This window comes from Dermacentor andersoni, chromosome 6 (genome assembly GCF_023375885.2).
Source record: "Dermacentor andersoni chromosome 6, qqDerAnde1_hic_scaffold, whole genome shotgun sequence".
NCBI classification, from domain to species: Eukaryota; Metazoa; Arthropoda; class Arachnida; order Ixodida; family Ixodidae; genus Dermacentor; species Dermacentor andersoni.
The window spans coordinates 74,120,451-74,137,323 of record NC_092819.1 but is presented as its reverse complement, the minus strand read 5'-3'; the positions used below and the strand labels follow the sequence as shown (position 1 = coordinate 74,137,323).

Genomic DNA, 16,873 nt, shown 5'->3' with positions numbered 1-16,873 from the left:
GCTGGCACCATTGCTACTCCTGGCTAAAAGGGGTATGAGCCTTTCATTGGCAAGATGAAACTATTGTCATCATCATCATAATTAACTATCAACATCAGCCATAGCTTTCCATGCCTTGGTCAGGTTTTTCTTGAGCAAACGATGCGCCATCCTCAAGGCTGGAGATTTGGAATCGGAGAAAATGAAGCTGAGCAGAAGAGGCACACTCCCAGGGGTCAGCCATCTCACCGCTCCTCTTTACCATTGCAATGGTCGACTTCTCAAGATACCTAGGCAAGATCAAGGGCATCGGTCACACCATCTATGCGGACTACCTCACTGTTTGGTGTGCGGGAGGCGATTACAGACAAGTCGAAGCCACTCGCCAGGAAGCTGTCGACACTACAGAGCGTTTTCTATCAGACACGGGACTCCAGTGCTCGCCAAAGAAATCACAGCTCCTTCTCTACAGCCCAACTAGAAAGGGCTGCGAGCCACAGAACGGGAAACCCCCCCACTGAAATCGACATTAATATCTACACCAAGTGCGGAGATACGATTCCCTAAGTCGCGTCCATTCAGATCTTGGGACTGGCACTAGAAGGGACGGTCACAAATAGCAGCACAATTCACAAACTAGCAAAGAAGACGGATAGCGTCAGCTGTCTAATCGAGCGGGTAGCCAACAGAAGGAGAGGCCTGAGCGAAGAGAATCTGATAAGGCTAGACCACATTTTCTTGTTAAGCCATTTCACGTACGTAGCGCCCAAGCACGTCTGCAAGAGAGCCGAGCGAGACAAGCTAAATGTTGTGATAAGGAGGGGGATCAACAGCGCGCTCGGTCTACCAAACTACATAGGCACCGACCGACTCATGCAGTTGGGTATTCATAATACCCTGGAAAAAATTGCAGTAGCGAAATAAAGCGCACAGGTTCTCAGACACACTGGCACTAGGGCGGGCAGACGACTCCTAACAGAGATGGGGGTCCCCCCGCCCACGGTCGAAGATGCCTACCAGGGCCTTCCGAAAGAGCAGAAAGGCAACATCATATCCCCCTCCCCACGCAATATGCATCCCCAGTGAAACGTGGAAAGAAGGAAGGCCAGGGTGGTGGCGCTCCTACGCTGCTCGGCAGAACTCCCTGGCGGCACCTGCTTCGTTGACGAGGCCCAGTGTGGCAACAGCGGAAATTTCACAGTAGTGTCGATCAACCACAAGGGTTCAACCGTTAACGCCGCTTTGGTACGAAGCACGTCGTCGCGTGCGGCAGAGAAAGTGGCCATTGCCTTGGCCCTCCTGGACGACAAACATGCCAATATCTTCAGCGACTCCAGGGCAGCCATCCGCGCCTCCAGCGTTGGCGCCGTGTGCAAAGAAGCATGTCGTCTCCTCGACGGCAAAAGCATCGCCACCTACACTCTCACGTGGTTCCCCGCTCACATAGGATCCATCACGGGAGGCTCCACAAAGCTCAACGAACTGGCCCACTCCAAGACGAGAGATGCAGGCATTATCGTCAAAGTCAGGGAGCCGACGGAATGGGTAAGCCCCTTTGTCGCGGCAAGGAAAAAGGATGGCAAACTTCGCATATGCATTGATCCCGGGCGCATTGACGCAGGCAGAAAGCGAGAGCAGTATCAATTACCAAAAAAAGAAGATATTGAGGCAGAGCTGGCCGGAGCAACATTTTTTTACGTGCATCGACGCGTACTCGGGTTTTCATCAAATCCCTCTTGATGATGCCACTTCAAGGATATGTACAATTAGAACGCCATTTGGTCGTTATCGCTTCTTGAGACTTCTCTTCGAAATCGCTTCCGTACCGGAAGTATTTCACAAAACTATGAATGAAATATTTCACCAGGCCCCAGGTGTGCGTATATATATATCGACGACATACTCATATGGGGGAGCACGAGGGAAGAGCATGATACCCGCCTCCGTACGGTTCAGAATTTAGCAAGGAAGGCCGGGTAAACGTTTAATGCAACAAAGTGTAGATTCGGGGTGACTAAAATTGACTTTTTTGGCGACGTGATTAGCCAACACGGAATAAGTCCGAACCCTACAATGACGTCACCATTAAGCGAAATGGCTCAGCCAAGGCACAAAACAGGCGTCCACAGAATGATCGGGGTCGTAAACTACTTCAGCAAATACATACCTCACTTGGCAGAAAGAACAACGCTACTGCGAAGCCTAATGAAGAAGGACACGATCTTTGACAGGTCTCAAAACCATTGCAACGAGTGGCAAGCTATCTGCCGTATTTTAAAGGTGCGCCTCTGCTAGCCATATTTGATCTGACCCGAGAAACCAAAATCTCTTCTGACGCATCACAGAATGGGATCGGCTCGGCCATGCTTCAGCGATATGGTGACAGTTGGCGGCCAGTAGCCTACGCTTCCCGGACAATGATCGAGACGGAACAAAGATACGCCCATATAGAAAAAGAGACAATGGCTATAACATTTGGATGCGATAAATTTTTTCAATTCGTCTACGGTCGCAAATTTATCGTTGAAACCGACCACAAACCATTGCTAGCCAGTGGCGTAGCCAGAAATTTCGTTCGGGGGGGGCTCACGTTCCAGCTTGGCCTCCTCCTAAAGAGGAAGCTTTATCTCGGATGCTCCTATCTAAATACACGTAGAAGGTGTATTAGTTTTTCTCGGCAACCACTGTACAAAATTTGATGAGGTTTGTTGCATTAAAAAATACTTAAATTCTACATTCTTCTGGTTTCTAATTTTCCATTTAAGTTGTCAATTTTTATTAAAAATTGGCACAAATCTCAGATTTTCAGAAAACGAAACTATCACGTTTAAAACTCTAACTCAACAATGAAAAATAATATCACAATTCTGTGAATGGCATCTAATAGTATATCTACAGCGGAGAAAATTGATCTTTTACAAATAAATCTAAAACAATTTAGCATTATCGAAATACAGACTTTGCAGAACCCTTGTGCACCACGTAACTAATTAACGTAATATACAAATTGACATACCTAATTTGTTTGCTTTGACTTTTATGATAGATGCCGTTTGAAGAACCGCGATATCTGTTATTGATGAAGAGCTTTTAGTTCGTAAACGTTGTGCTTCAATTTTTTTTCGCGCTTTCAAATTTTTCTAAATATTTTAAACAAAATTTAGGCCCTAATCGAACTTCCGCTTCCAATAGATACTAGAAGTTAACTTTCTCAAATTCAACAAATTCCATTCAAAGTGATCCAGGGGTTGTCTCAGAAAAGCGCTTCTGCGTTTTACATTTATTTGAATAGGCCGCGTCGGAGTTGGGCCCGAGCTAAAGCTTCTTCTTATACAATTTGTCGAGAGATCAAATACATGAATAATCACTGCATTGCCATTGCCAAAGATGCTGCAAATGAATTCTTGAACGCTACCCACTGTCAAAACAAGTAATATATGTATTTTTTAATAAAAAGATATACTCGTATGTGCCAGAAATTGCGCTCAATATAACTGATATCAATGCTTCCATGTTTTTGTCTATTTAATAAGTAAAGAAAATATCACACGATCCTTAGAACTATATCAGTTCGAAACCAGCAAAGCAGTGCATGCCACTGATATGAAAAATGTAAAGGCCATGAAATGAACAAGTTGAGGACAAATATGTTAATCAAACTTTGTCATTCAACAACCTTGTTTACATTTTTGTACATATGCAACGGCCAGTGAAAAATTTCAATGACGCTGTCATTTATTCCAATGTATTACGCAGGAGCAGCTGTCACCGGTCGTGTATCGTGAGTAATTGCACCGAAATTATTGTCCCAACAGAGAGCACCTATATAAAGCCGATCTGCAAAATATACGAGGGCGAGTCAAATGAAAGTGAGCCAATGCAAATATATGATAAACGGAGTACTTAATTTAAATGTAGTCTCCATGAGCATTTAGACATTTATCCGATTCACTATCGAGTCGGGTGATTCCCGTCTCATGAAACTGCTTAGGTTAATTGCTGCTTCAACAAATCTGCAACTGACTCTTTCACGTCATCGTCCGACACAAATCTGTTTCCCTTAAGCTGTTTATTTCATTTGCCCCAAAATGTGGAGGTCGCAAAGCGACAGGTCTTAGCTGTATGGCGGATGTTGCAGCGTTTCCCACTTGAACTTTGCCAGTTTTGTATTAACCACATCAGCGATGTGGGGACGGGAATTGTGGAAAAATTAAAAATTAAACTATGGGGTTTTACGTGTCAAAATCCCTTTCTGATTTCGAGGCGCGCTGTAGTGGAGGACTACGGAAATTTCGACCACCTGGGGTTCTTTAACGTGCACCGAAATCTAAGTACACGGGTGTTTTCGCATTTCGCCTCCATCGAAATGCGGCCGCCGTGGCCGGGATTAGATTCCGCGACCTCGTGCTCAGCAGCCCAACACTATAGCCAGGTCGTGGAACAAGATGGCGCCATTCGTCAATGTTCCACGTCGTTTGTTCTTGATTGCGACACGCAGCCGATCCGGCGTTTCACAATATCGGAAACGATTGATAGTCTCTCCGGCTTTAGAAAATTGTATCACTAATGGCTCCTGACGATCGAAAAAATGTGGTAAACAACACATTTCCGGCGGAAATGACGGCCTTTGCTTTCTTTGGGGGCGGTGAATTCGAATGCTTCCACTCTAAGCTGTGCCGTCGTGTTTCAGGCTCGTAGTAGTGGCACCATGGTTCGTCCCCGATCACAATTGCAGACAAGAAGTCATCATCCTCATTGTGATACCGGATCAAATGAGTGAAGGCAGCGCAGAACCTTCTTCTGGCAGTGGTTCAATATCTTGGGCATCCATTGCGCACACAAGAGCCGATGAGCGAGATGTTCATGAATTATTATGTGAACCGAATCGCGACTGATGTTCACACGCTCTGTCAGTTCATCGATGTTTATCCTCCTTTCTTGTCTCAACAGCTCATCAACTTTTGCACTTGTGTTGGGGGTGATTGCACGATCGCTTTGGCCCGGTCTTGGATCGTCTTTGCAAATTTCACGTCCTTTCTCAACCGTTTGCTCCAATGCTTCACAGTGGCCAATGAAATGCAATGTTCAACATACACGGCAGGCCCTGTATGTTGTTAAACACTTTCAGCTGTCAAAACATTCACGGCACCCCACTGCTCAACTTCTGAAGTGCCCATTACGTCCCGCAACCATCTTCATTCTAGTGTATGAGAGCATTAAAGAACATTTACCCTCACATCTGCGTGTCGCTTTTGTAAATGAAAGATGCCTCTGTGCAACGCGCATGCCTCGCAGATAATGAACCGAATCATTATTGCGCGGGGTAGGTACACTCACTTTCATTTAACTCGCCCTCGTTCATTAGAAATGCGAAGATACAATGGAATATACAAAGGCTTGATAAAGGGCAAAAAAGTGGCACTGGGAAGAAAGTTCCCTGCACGTATACACAAAACCTCGCAACAAGACATTTATATATACGTATAAGTCTCCAATAAACCTACGTATCTAAAAAAAATTCACTGTATATAATGCGTCAAACAAGTCAAATAAACATGTAGCGCAATCAGTGATTCACAGAATCCTAGATCCCGCCCCCAATCTATCCACTCCATCCGATGTATCGCGTGCGACGGAAGGCGGCGCGCTTGCTACCCGCTTTTCTCCCTTGCGCATGCAAGACTAAGCCACCATCGTCGGCTCATCCATTCCACCTCCCCCCCTACTCCTTCACTCGCACATGCAGCATGCAGTGCGCGGTCACGATGTTATTGCCCTGAGACTTCATACAAACAATTAGGGCGACGGCGACAGCAGGAATGCGCCCATGGAGTCTTCATATAATTGCTATCACAATAATATAATAATCGCATCGGGCAACCGAAGCGTGCCGTGGCCGATTACTTTCCGCAAAAGAAATAACAAACTGTCGCCATGCGACGATTCGCTGCGCCGCAACAATGTATCTTTTTTTTTCCTTTTGCTGGGCGGGGGCACCGAAATTAAAAAAAAAAGAAAGACAAAGGAGAGTATGTTGGCCACAATCCAATGCCTACTCTGGGCACCTAATGTGGCTACCGAATGAATATCGAAGAAAACGTGAGACGCTTGGTCCACCGAGAACCATACGCATAGTGCTCGGTCGTTTACACCGGCGAGACAAGACTTTCAGGAGAGGTTGCGCTCAAGCGAACACGGTGTAATCCGTGAAGTCTTTATAGTGATGGCGGTGAGCGACCATTGTTTGTTTTTCTCGTCTGCTAGCCAGAAGGCGTCCGAAACTCTGCCAGGCGAAAATTCACTCGGGCAGAGAAAACCACACGCGCACCGAAGTACGCCGCGCGGTGGTTTCGGGGAAACACAAGGAAAACGCACGCGCTCTGGCTGGCTCTGGCAGCCCGCGGGTAGGGTAGCGATAATAAAAAAAATGTAAGAGGCTTAATGTGTCCGCACGAATAAAAGTCAAAGTAGCAAAAATAAATAAGGACGTAGTTACCCTGGCTGGCTACAGTGTCTTGACATGGATGCTTTGCCGTAGGTGAAAAAAAAATGTTTATATTTTTTTATGCCACATGACGGCACAAATGAACCACCATAACGCTTCGTCTCATCGTATCTCGCTGCGTGTTTTGTCAACTTGTATGGTAGTGTGTTGATTTAGCTTGTCTCGTTGTATGTTCCGATCTAAGACTTTAGAAAAGTCAATGCACCTTTGGCGTCAAATGTTTACAACAACATTAAGCCCACAAAGTTACGGAATTGAAAATCTAGAGCCCGACTTTGAAAATATCAACGCACCTTTCATCAAAAGTTTATTAGAACTTTATACCCATAAAGTGTCAGAATTGAAATCCAAAGCGCTGCCGATTCCGCGGCCTCAGCGAGATGCCGCGACGAGCCCGCCCGCCACGCCTTTGGAATTTAGGGCTCGGATGGAGTTCCTTGCGGTCAGGTGCTGCCGGTGCATGGGGCGTTGTCGCGAAATCCAGCCCGTTTTCGCAATTTTCGCGCTAAAATGTTTTTTTCGAGCGTGAAAAGGACATTCTAGACAAAATCGAGCATGATTTCCGGCGCCGGGGGTTGTTTTGGCCGGCGGCGCATGGAATACACGAAAAAATTTCGGGGGGGGGGGCTGAAGCCCCATAAGCCCCCCCCTTGGCTACGCCCCTGTTGCTAGCTATCGCGGCTAAAGCCATTGCAGACATGCCTCCAAGATCACAGCGTTTTTTTTCTTGCGCCTATTAAGATACGATTATGTCCTTCACTTTGTCCCAGGGAAACAACTGCTCCTGGCAGATATGCTGTCCAGATCGTCGCCCGTCTCTCCCCGCAGCGTGGATAACTTCACAGACGACGTCGACGTACATGCAGTGGGCGTGGCTTCAGAATTGGTGAGCAAGAAAATGTTAGACAGCCTAGCAGAAGCAACAGCCGCTGGCCCAGACTTGCAAATTGTGTTGCGCTGCCTTAGGAACGGCGAAGAAATTAGTGGCGCGATGAAACCGGTTTCCCCTGAGTTATCAGAAGTTCAAGGCATTGTGATGAAAGAATCAAAGGTTGTTATCCCAAAGCTCGTGAGAGCTGAAATGCTCACTCGTATTCACGAAGGACACTTAGGCATAAATAAGTGCTAAGCAACAGCCCGGCGCTCGGTGTTCTGGCCAGGACTGAGCGGGGACATCGAAACTATTGTCAAGTCACGTGCCGTTTGTCAGAAATACGCATATAAGCAGCCCAGCGAACCGACAGTACTTAGACAGATCCCAGAACATGCCTGGTACCGTGTTGGAGTTTATCTCTTCATGTACGGCAGGAACTCCTACTTATGTGTGTTTGATGTATTCTCAAATTTTCCGGAAGACGAGAAACTACCTGACACAACAACAGGAACTGTGATAAGTAAACTTAGTGCAGTTTTTGCACGATACGGAATTCCTATGGAAGTCTGCACCGATAACGGTCTGCAGCTCTCATCCCATGAATTTGCCCTGTTCGCATCCAGATACGAATTCAAACACGTGACGTGAAGTGCAAGGTTCCCGCAGTCCAATGGTCTCACCGAGAAGGGTGTCCAAATCGTCAGAAGGATCATGAAGAAAACAAGCGAAACGAGGGAGGACTTCTGGCTGGGTCTACTCTCGTATCGTTCGGCCCCTCTTGAAGAAGGCCACTCCCCCGGGGAATCGCTTCAAGGCAGAAGGTTACGTACGCGGCTGCCAGACTTCTGGCCGTGCCCCAGGAAGCAAGCACTTAGGCGCCAACCTCGGCAATCGTCAAGCAGGAAACCCCTACCCGAACTCCAGAAAGATGCAGTAGTAAGAGTACAGGGCGACACGTGGGACCGCAAGGCTCGAGTCATGGACCTAGTGGCACCGAGGTCCTATCGTGTCGCTACAGAGGACAACCAGATACTCCGACGCAACCGGCAGCACCTTCTAGCCACGCGTGAGCTTTTCCAGACGGACTTGGGAGACGATTAATACGAGAGCGAGGAGGTTTCCCAGGCGACGATGCCTGGGAGGGCGTTGCCATCACAGTCAACTGCAACTGCACCATTTCAAGGAACGACAGCTGCTTCACAGTCAACAATGCTGCCCACGCAAGCGGTGCCAATGCGATCCACCCGGCAAGGACAGCAACCCAACCGTCTTCATTACGGCCGGGATTTCAAACAAGTCTCGTATCTTGCTCTCAATATATAACATTATTCCGGGGGAAGATGTATCGTCAAGTCGCGCATGCGCTCCAGGAATAGCCCCTTCCGATTAGACCGATCAACGAAGCACGTGTCTGTTATCGGGCAGTCAACCAAAGCTATATATACCTGTAATCATCCATGAATAAAACCCACTTGTTCTTGTTGCATCCATGCTGGTGGTCGTCACTGCGCACCGGACCATAGGTCAACGAATTCTCTTGTGTAAGGAACTTCGGTGAAAGTGTACCTTTGGCGCAGACAAAAAGTGTGATGAGGTGTCCTGACGTCTGCAGACGCGTGTGAGCTCTGGCTCGAACCTGATGGCTTGTTTCAGTATGTAAATAAGGTAAACCAAACCGATTATGTTTCACGCCTACTCCCAGACGTACTCATCCATATGACGCGAAGGATCCGTTGCATAAACGGCACCCCGAGTCTCAACACGCTCCAAATTGAAACATTGTACACGGCCGAAGATTTCGTTGAATTTTTAAACTATTACAAGTACTGGCCCAAAGAAGCTTAGACTTGCGACTTTCCGAATATCCTTTTGAAAAGTTTTCGAACTTTGCTTTCTATGCAAACACTTCTCGCTGACTTCGAAGTCACTGTCGTTGTTTGGCATTTTAGCTAAGTCAACAAAGCTGCAAAACTTTCCAGCAATTCCTCAAATAGGTTCTTGCGAAGTAACGCAATGATGTGGAGCAACCATGGCGCGTCAATTTATTAATAAATTCCGGTAAACACCGAGATATGAGAAGTTTAAAGCCCACTAAAAAGTGTATATTTGCCTGTTTTCATAATTGTACAGAATGCTGTCGTCGCCAGACTAGTAAACCTGGTACTCCAAAAAGATGTTACATTCTTGCATTTAGACGGGCAATTTTTAGCCTAGTTTTAAACCTTGTACGGTAATCCCTACGATAGGTGTAGTTTAAATAACAAAATCAAAATGGCGTTCATACTGCATTTCGAGCTTACTGTTAATGTGGCTATAATGAATGAATGTTTATTTCATCTTGAGCACAATTTCAAGAAAGGTGCAGGGGCAAAATACGCACAGCGCCTGACAGAGGCTCCTGTAGCCGTAAAATACGCGGGCTTTATACATTATTTAGTGGTAGTTCGTTGGCGAACACACACAAAGTTACAAGGAAACGTAGCTCATATTGCGTCGTTTTTCTCTCCTCTAAGCCATGAAATGATTGCGACTTGGACTTTCAGAGCTCCTGTATCCTATTATTTCTACAATGCCTTAAGGCAGCAAGCACGCGAAAGCGCGCACAGCAAGCTGTTCCGGTCTCATCTTGCGCGGCAACTTTTCCAGGCACTACTCTCTCATTAAACCTGGTATCTGAAATTATCTGCGTTTATATGACGGATAAGCCAGCCTAGTAAGAAGGCGCGACGACGCCACTGCAGCGTAGGAGTAAGCATTGAGCCTTCAGGCAAGGAAAGTCGCAAACTTGGTCCCATATATATATATATATATAATCTTATTTCGAATAAATATTATCATAGGCTACATAACCGTTCGAAACAACGGAGCCGAGACAATTTTTTCCAGGTACGTTTTTGTTTCACAAAGATAGAATCTTAGCTATGACAACGTGCAGAAATCTCGTTATCGACTAGAAAAACGTTGCAACTTAAATAGCGCCTGGCACATAAAAATACACATTTCGACGCAATAAACGTCTCACTTTCAGCTTATGCAACCTCTTCTACTTAAATAGGGTATATTGGGCCAATTGTAGCATGGCATGAACAAAGGTGAGAAAGGTTGTATAAATTCAGAGTAAAACGTATCATGTGTGCAAAATGACATGCTCTATACCGTGCGGCTTTTAAGTTTAGGCAACGCTTTGCGACTCGGTAAAAAAATTTTTCACATTGACTCAGTTAAGACATTTCGCGATAGTTCTCTTACATTATTTTACACATTACAACATTTTTCATTTTGTGTGGGAATCTGCGCTGCCTCACCCGAAACAAAAGTTGATTCCTTTCAACAGAGACACTAGCTGGCCTAATATATAGCTTTCACTCAAAACAATAGGTAATCGGAAGCCCTCTATGTTTGTCCGTAGCTGAACGCACCGAATTTCTAAACTAACACCCGCTCGTAGCTTCCATCATCTTCGACATCCTCCTCCCGCATTTTTTCGTCGCTGGTGGAACAAATTCGGTAGTTTCTTTCGAGGGTAGGGCACAGTATGCTCAGTGGGCGCCCAGCCATAATATTGTGAAAAAATGTAAAAGCACAAAGAAACTTAGCCATATATTCTTGAAATAACTAACACGATGTTTGGTATATTAGTTTCACTGCAAATGAAGTAAGCCATGTTCTTCGTAGCATGCCTTAAGGCATCCTCGTCAAGAAAACCGACGTCGAAAGAAAGTAGGTGATTCTTATGGGATGCTATTTTTTGTTGGCAGCACTTCATCTTGCTTGAAAATTATACTTACACTTTAATTATAGCTCACATTTTTTTAATGCATAAACATTCAGATTGTCAAAGGGGAAAATTTCCGTCGAGATTTAGCGCTAAATGCCATAGAAGGGAATTATCATTACGTCGCACGTTTTTGCGTCTAGAATCCATGATTTAAACCACATTCACCGCATTACAAAGCGTTGTTCAGGAGCATAATTGAGACACCTACTGCCTCTTCGAGAAGCGAATCGGAACTCAAGTTAGTCCGGATTTGTTCACTGTCAGTAGCAATAGATACGCATACGCACACAGACATAAATGAATAAATAATATCTGTGTATGTGCGTGTGGGGGGTATGTTTATGCATCCTGTTCAAGCATAGTTGTCTTTCTTGTAAATATTGCAAGTACATCTTTATATGTGACTTCTACAATGTAACAAATTGGTGAGAGGGGCGGGGTGCCCACTAGAAACAACGGAGCTCCACAGTGTCGTACTCGGACTGGACAACATGACGAACGAAACAAAACCCGACGTGGTACAGCCCACATCAACGCCGGCAACCTCGACGGTTGTGCTGCCTCAGCCGCAAGATCCAGGAACGTTCTTGGGCACCGACCACCTCGACGTGCAAGACTGTCGATGTGGTCGAACGCAGGAGCAGCACATGGAGCGGCTGTAGTGCGCAAGGAGGGCGCTGTGGAGGGGTCTTGCTTTGCTGACAAGCCGTGCAAGAGCGAACGTGCTGCTAGGCAAACCGGTGCATTTCACGCCGGTAGTATCGTTGGCGCAGCGTTGTGAAGACCTTTAGGACGCTGGCCAGTGCGTTTTGAGAGTGGCATGGTAGTACGCGCAGCTATCGGAGCGCATATTACGAGGAATAGCGAAAAGCAATTTGCGAGCATCCATCATATAGCTATAGTATACAATAGAGGGTGTTGTGTCGCGCGGCAATGTGGGCTAACTGACGGCGTAGCGTAGGCGTCGAAGGAACGACCGATGGAGCGGCAAAGTCGTCGAGTAGCAGAGCAAGCGTTGGTTCATTGGGTTGATCGGAGGGCATGTCAATGGCGGTCAGTAGTGAAGAGTCTGAAATAGTAGAGGGAACGGAAAGAGAAGCCACATCAAGTGTATTCATCGAGTGAGAGCGCACATCAGCGTGTGAATGATTTCGACCGGAGCGGTAGAAGACACGAATGCCACATTCCGGCAGGCGAAGCGTCCAACAGCCAAGGCTGAGCGACCGGGGAAGGACGCACCTTCCTTTCCAAGAGGAGAGTCAAGAAAGGGCATCATGGTCATTGACTATGCCGAAAAGACGACTTTCAAGGTGAAGCCTTCACTTGCCATTATCGCTCTTTAGCGCCTTAGCCACTACACACGAACCATTGACCAAACGTACTCAGATGGGGGCTTCATATGGCACTGCCACGCGGGCCGCACCTTGAAAACGATCTGCGATGCCGACAAAGAATGCCGACAGATGATAGCTTACCGCGCTGTGTTCTCGCCGCTTACTTAGGTTTGAAGAGAGAGGCGCGGGCAGCGATCTTGGATCTTGACAGCGATCTTGACAGCGATCTTGGAAAGTGGCAGACTGGGACGTGTGCTGGGAGCTCCGTGAGCGCTGTGTACCATCCGCTTCGTTGGAGTTGAAGTGAGAGGCTGCGCGAAGGTGAATCCGCTGACTGCTGCGGCCGCTATATCGAAATCAGTCATCTTTCCGGACGAACGGAAGGACGGTTTTCTCGTTGGGTAAGCATAGAAATGCTTACGCGTTAAGGGGGAACGCGGCATTCGCATCGCGAAAAATGACCGAAAAATGACCGAAAAACCAATTTTTCGAAAATCACATTTTCAGTTTTTAAAACCCTTTCTCTACCTGATTCCAAAATATCTTCCCTGAAAACCGCGTAGAAGTGCTTTAAAAAAATTTTTGTATCAGCCACGGCGACGAGAAGTTTTGCGGAAATCTCAAGAAGACGGTGTTTTTCAAGCCACGATATCTCCGTAACTGCGCAACCTAGCGCCGCCATTTTGGTCGCAACAGAAATAGCATTTCTTCAGATTTAAATCTGCCGCCTTCCCGGCCTCCTCTGAGCGAAAACAAATGCAGAAAAAGCAAACGTTTCGAGGTCTCGCAGAGGTTCCTGAGGTTCCCGCGCGCCACGTGACAGCGGCGCGCGGCCCCGTTGGTCTTTGTAGCGGTGGCCCCTAGCAACGGCGGGCGAAGTGCCGAGCGTCGACCTGCTCTTCCCGCAGCTACGTTCTCCATCGCCCGTATCACGAACCTCTCCATAGTTTCGGTAGCGGCTCCGAAGCTCCGTGGCATAGCTCCGCGTTGGATATCGGCTGTGATCATGGATCGGTGACGGAGCAAGAAGAAATACAAAACTTCGCATCAATCTGGCAGCCTTAAGCGCAAGACTCCACTGCCCAAAAGTAAAGCGTCGTCAACAGCTTCCAGTGCTGATTCTGCTGATGTTTAGTGCGGTGCGGACATTGTGGACACACAGCAGCATTTCCCTCAATGTATGGATGCCTCGGACCCGCGACGACGCACCTCGCGTGCCGACGACTCGGACCCGCGACGACGCACCTCGCGTGCCGACGACTCGGACCCGCGACGACGCACCTCGGGCGCTGACGACTCGGACCCGCGACCAAGCACTTCACGCGCCGACGACTCGGAACCGCGACGACGCACCTCGCGTGCCGACGTCTCGGACCCGCGACGACGCACCTCGCGTGCCGACGACTCGGACCCGCGACCAAGCACCTCGGGCGCTGACGACTCGGACCCGCGACCAAGCACTTCACGCGCCGACGACTCGGAGCCGCGACCAAGCACTTCACGCGCCGACGACTCGGAGCCGCGACCAAGCACTTCACGCGCCGACGACTCGGAGCCGCGACCAAGCACCTCGCGCGTGGATGAAAGGCAGTCGAGATTCGGCAGTACAATTCAGGCTCACTTGGAACCGCACTACATATCGATAGAAGCTTCTCGTGGGCGAGCCGAGACAGTGCAAGCATCATTGAGTTCTGTTTCGGCGACCGAGAGAAAAATGAAGCTCACAGGTGAGACAGGAAGTTGTGCCGATGTGGAGCTGGCGGATGAGTTTTTGGTTGTGCAGGTCACAGCATTGAATGCTTTGTACAAGAATGCCTTGTGCCAAGAATGCTTTCAGCCGGGACTGACTGTTCATTTGGGAACAAGGCATGGATTGGCTGCACGAATGCTACTGACCTGCAATGCCTGCGGCATTGTTGCAAGTGAATGGTCATCGCCGTGAGTAGAGGGTGGTAAGGCTTTTCACGTGAATATGCGTGCAATGCAAGCAATTAAAACCACCGGCAGAGGGGCAACTGCACTGACTGACTTTTGGTTAGTAATGAACATTTCACACAGAGGCTTGCACTATAAGACATTCCAAAGACATCCGAAATCAAAATTCAGGCCTGCTGGTGGGATGGCTGCGGCTAGTCTCTTTTCTGATGCTGTGGCAGCCGTGCGGAAAGTTGACAGCGAAATGGACCTGACATTCACAAATAATGTGACGGTAGTCTACGACGGGACATTGATGACACGTGGCCATGCATCCCATATTGGTGTGGGCACAATAATTGAATTTTACACTGGTCTGGTGCTTGACTGCGTTGTGCTCTCGAACAGATGCCATGGATGCACGCTTGGGCTGAAAGAAAACGATGAAGGCTACAGTGAATGGAAAGAGAATCACGTGTGCCAAAGGAACACCGATGCAAACTCAAGCCGAATGGAGGTCGAGGCAGCGTTGATCTTGTTCAGAGAGAGAGAGAGCAAGGCAAAAGAAAGATAGGGAGGTTAACCAGAGATTATCTCCGGTTGGCTACCCTGGGGGAGGGGCTGCGTGACAGTGCCTACAGAAATAGTTCGTGTGTACGTGCGTGTGTGTATTTAGGTTTTTTTTTATCCTTATTTCTTGTTCACAAGGTCACTGGAAAGGAATGACCTCCGCTATACATCTATTGTTTGTGATGGGGATAGCCGTACTTTCCAGGCACTTTGTGAAGACAAGGCTTATGTCTTGATTACATTCAACAAAGAGGACTGTATCAATCACGTGAAAAAGAGGATGGGTACAGCCCTGCGAACACTTGTCTCAAAAAGTAGAAGTAAACCAATTGGGGAGGGAAGGGCGGCCTGACCCAAGACCTAATCAAAAAACTCACCAATTATTATGGCATGGCCATACGTGAGAATAGTGAAGTAGATGATATGCAAAGGGCCATGATGGCAACCTCCTATCATATCACTTCAACAGATAAAGAACATCATCATGCGCTCTGCCCTCCAGGACCCCAGAGCTGGTGCAGACACCGGACTGCAGAAGCTGAAGGTAAAGCTCCGCCAGAACACAAGTACAAATTGGCAACACATGTTTCAGCTGCGTTGCTGCCTGTGTATCAACGCCTCTCGGATCCTCAGCTACTCAGCCGTTGCCAAGGCAAGAATACTGAAAATGCAGCCGAGAGTCTCCACTCTGTCATTTGGTCAATTCTACCAAAAGAGCAAGATGCTTCATTGGTCACAGCGGAGACAGCTTTCAATGAGGCAGTCTGCAGGTACAACGCCGGAACGCTTCGTGCATACCGACAGTATTGTGCCTCACTTGGCTTGAAGCCAGGAAAGCATTCGCTTCAAAGAACTGCAAAAAATGATGCTCTACGAAAAAAAGGCATCGAAAAAACAGATGAAGGGCGACATGCCCAAGAAGCCCCGCTGTGCTAAGGATACCAAAGAATACAATCCTGGTGCATTTTAGAAGAGTGGAGGCAAGGCAAAACTTTGAAGGCCTTTTTTTTTCAAAACTGTGTTTTTGCCTTTCTGCTGAGTTTGCGGAGCTGATTTCTTTGTTACCGTTTGGCCTATTGTGACTCAGTTTTTTTTTGCCTTGTTCCTTGGGCTACAGTGCAGGTCGTGACATTCTTGCTTTTGGGCCTTGACGTTTTATAAATTTATGATGTGGCTATTCGTTCACCCCGAAAGGGTGCTTGATACGAAGGTAACATAAAAAATTACACTCCAAAAAATTCTTGCTGAAAAAAAGCAAGAATGTCACGACCTTCAGCGTGCATTTAGCTATGCAGTGAGTAGTTAAGAAGCCTTCTATCACGTTTTTTTTAATTTCCCCAGGCTCTTCACAAAGTTCGAGGTTGAAACACTCTGCTCAATCAAATTTAATAAAATGTTCTCAAGCTATCACTGAAACTTTTACGGAAGAATCAGGGAGACATTTTAAACATTTGTGCCAATTTTCATCAAAATCCATGACGAAATAAGGAAGTTGATTTTCAAAGCCACGTCCCCCTTTAAAAGGAGACCATCTTTATCAAGCCACCATCGCGATAGCGTTACGCTCACCCAATAATGACCTGCTGGCACTCACGCCACTAATGCATGGTTCAGAGAGGCGCGAGAGTTGCAGTCTTAGGCTGCTAAATTTAATTTTACAGTGCAGCTCTTAGATGACCGCTGCTGCGGCGAGCGTGGGCCTCAGCTTCAGCGTAACCGAGCGAACCAGCACAGCGAAATGTCAAAGCGAACGCGGAGCACAGCGGGGGAATGAAAGATGCGAGGAAGAATACAGATAGGAGGGTGCAGCGCAACCAGGAGGCGGAAAGCGCAGGAAAGTATGGTGAAAAGGGTGAGGGGGAAAGTGGAGGGCCGGCATGACTGGGCATGTGGCCAGCGCAGAACTAAAGCCCTGGCGT

At 47.4% G+C, this 16,873-nt stretch overlaps 1 pseudogene; it reads left to right on the top strand.

The window, feature by feature from the left end:
• Positions 1-11,627: 11,627 nt before the first annotated feature.
• LOC140219068 (uncharacterized) lies at positions 11,628-15,924 on the top strand (annotated as a pseudogene).
• Positions 15,925-16,873: the final 949 nt, after the last annotated feature.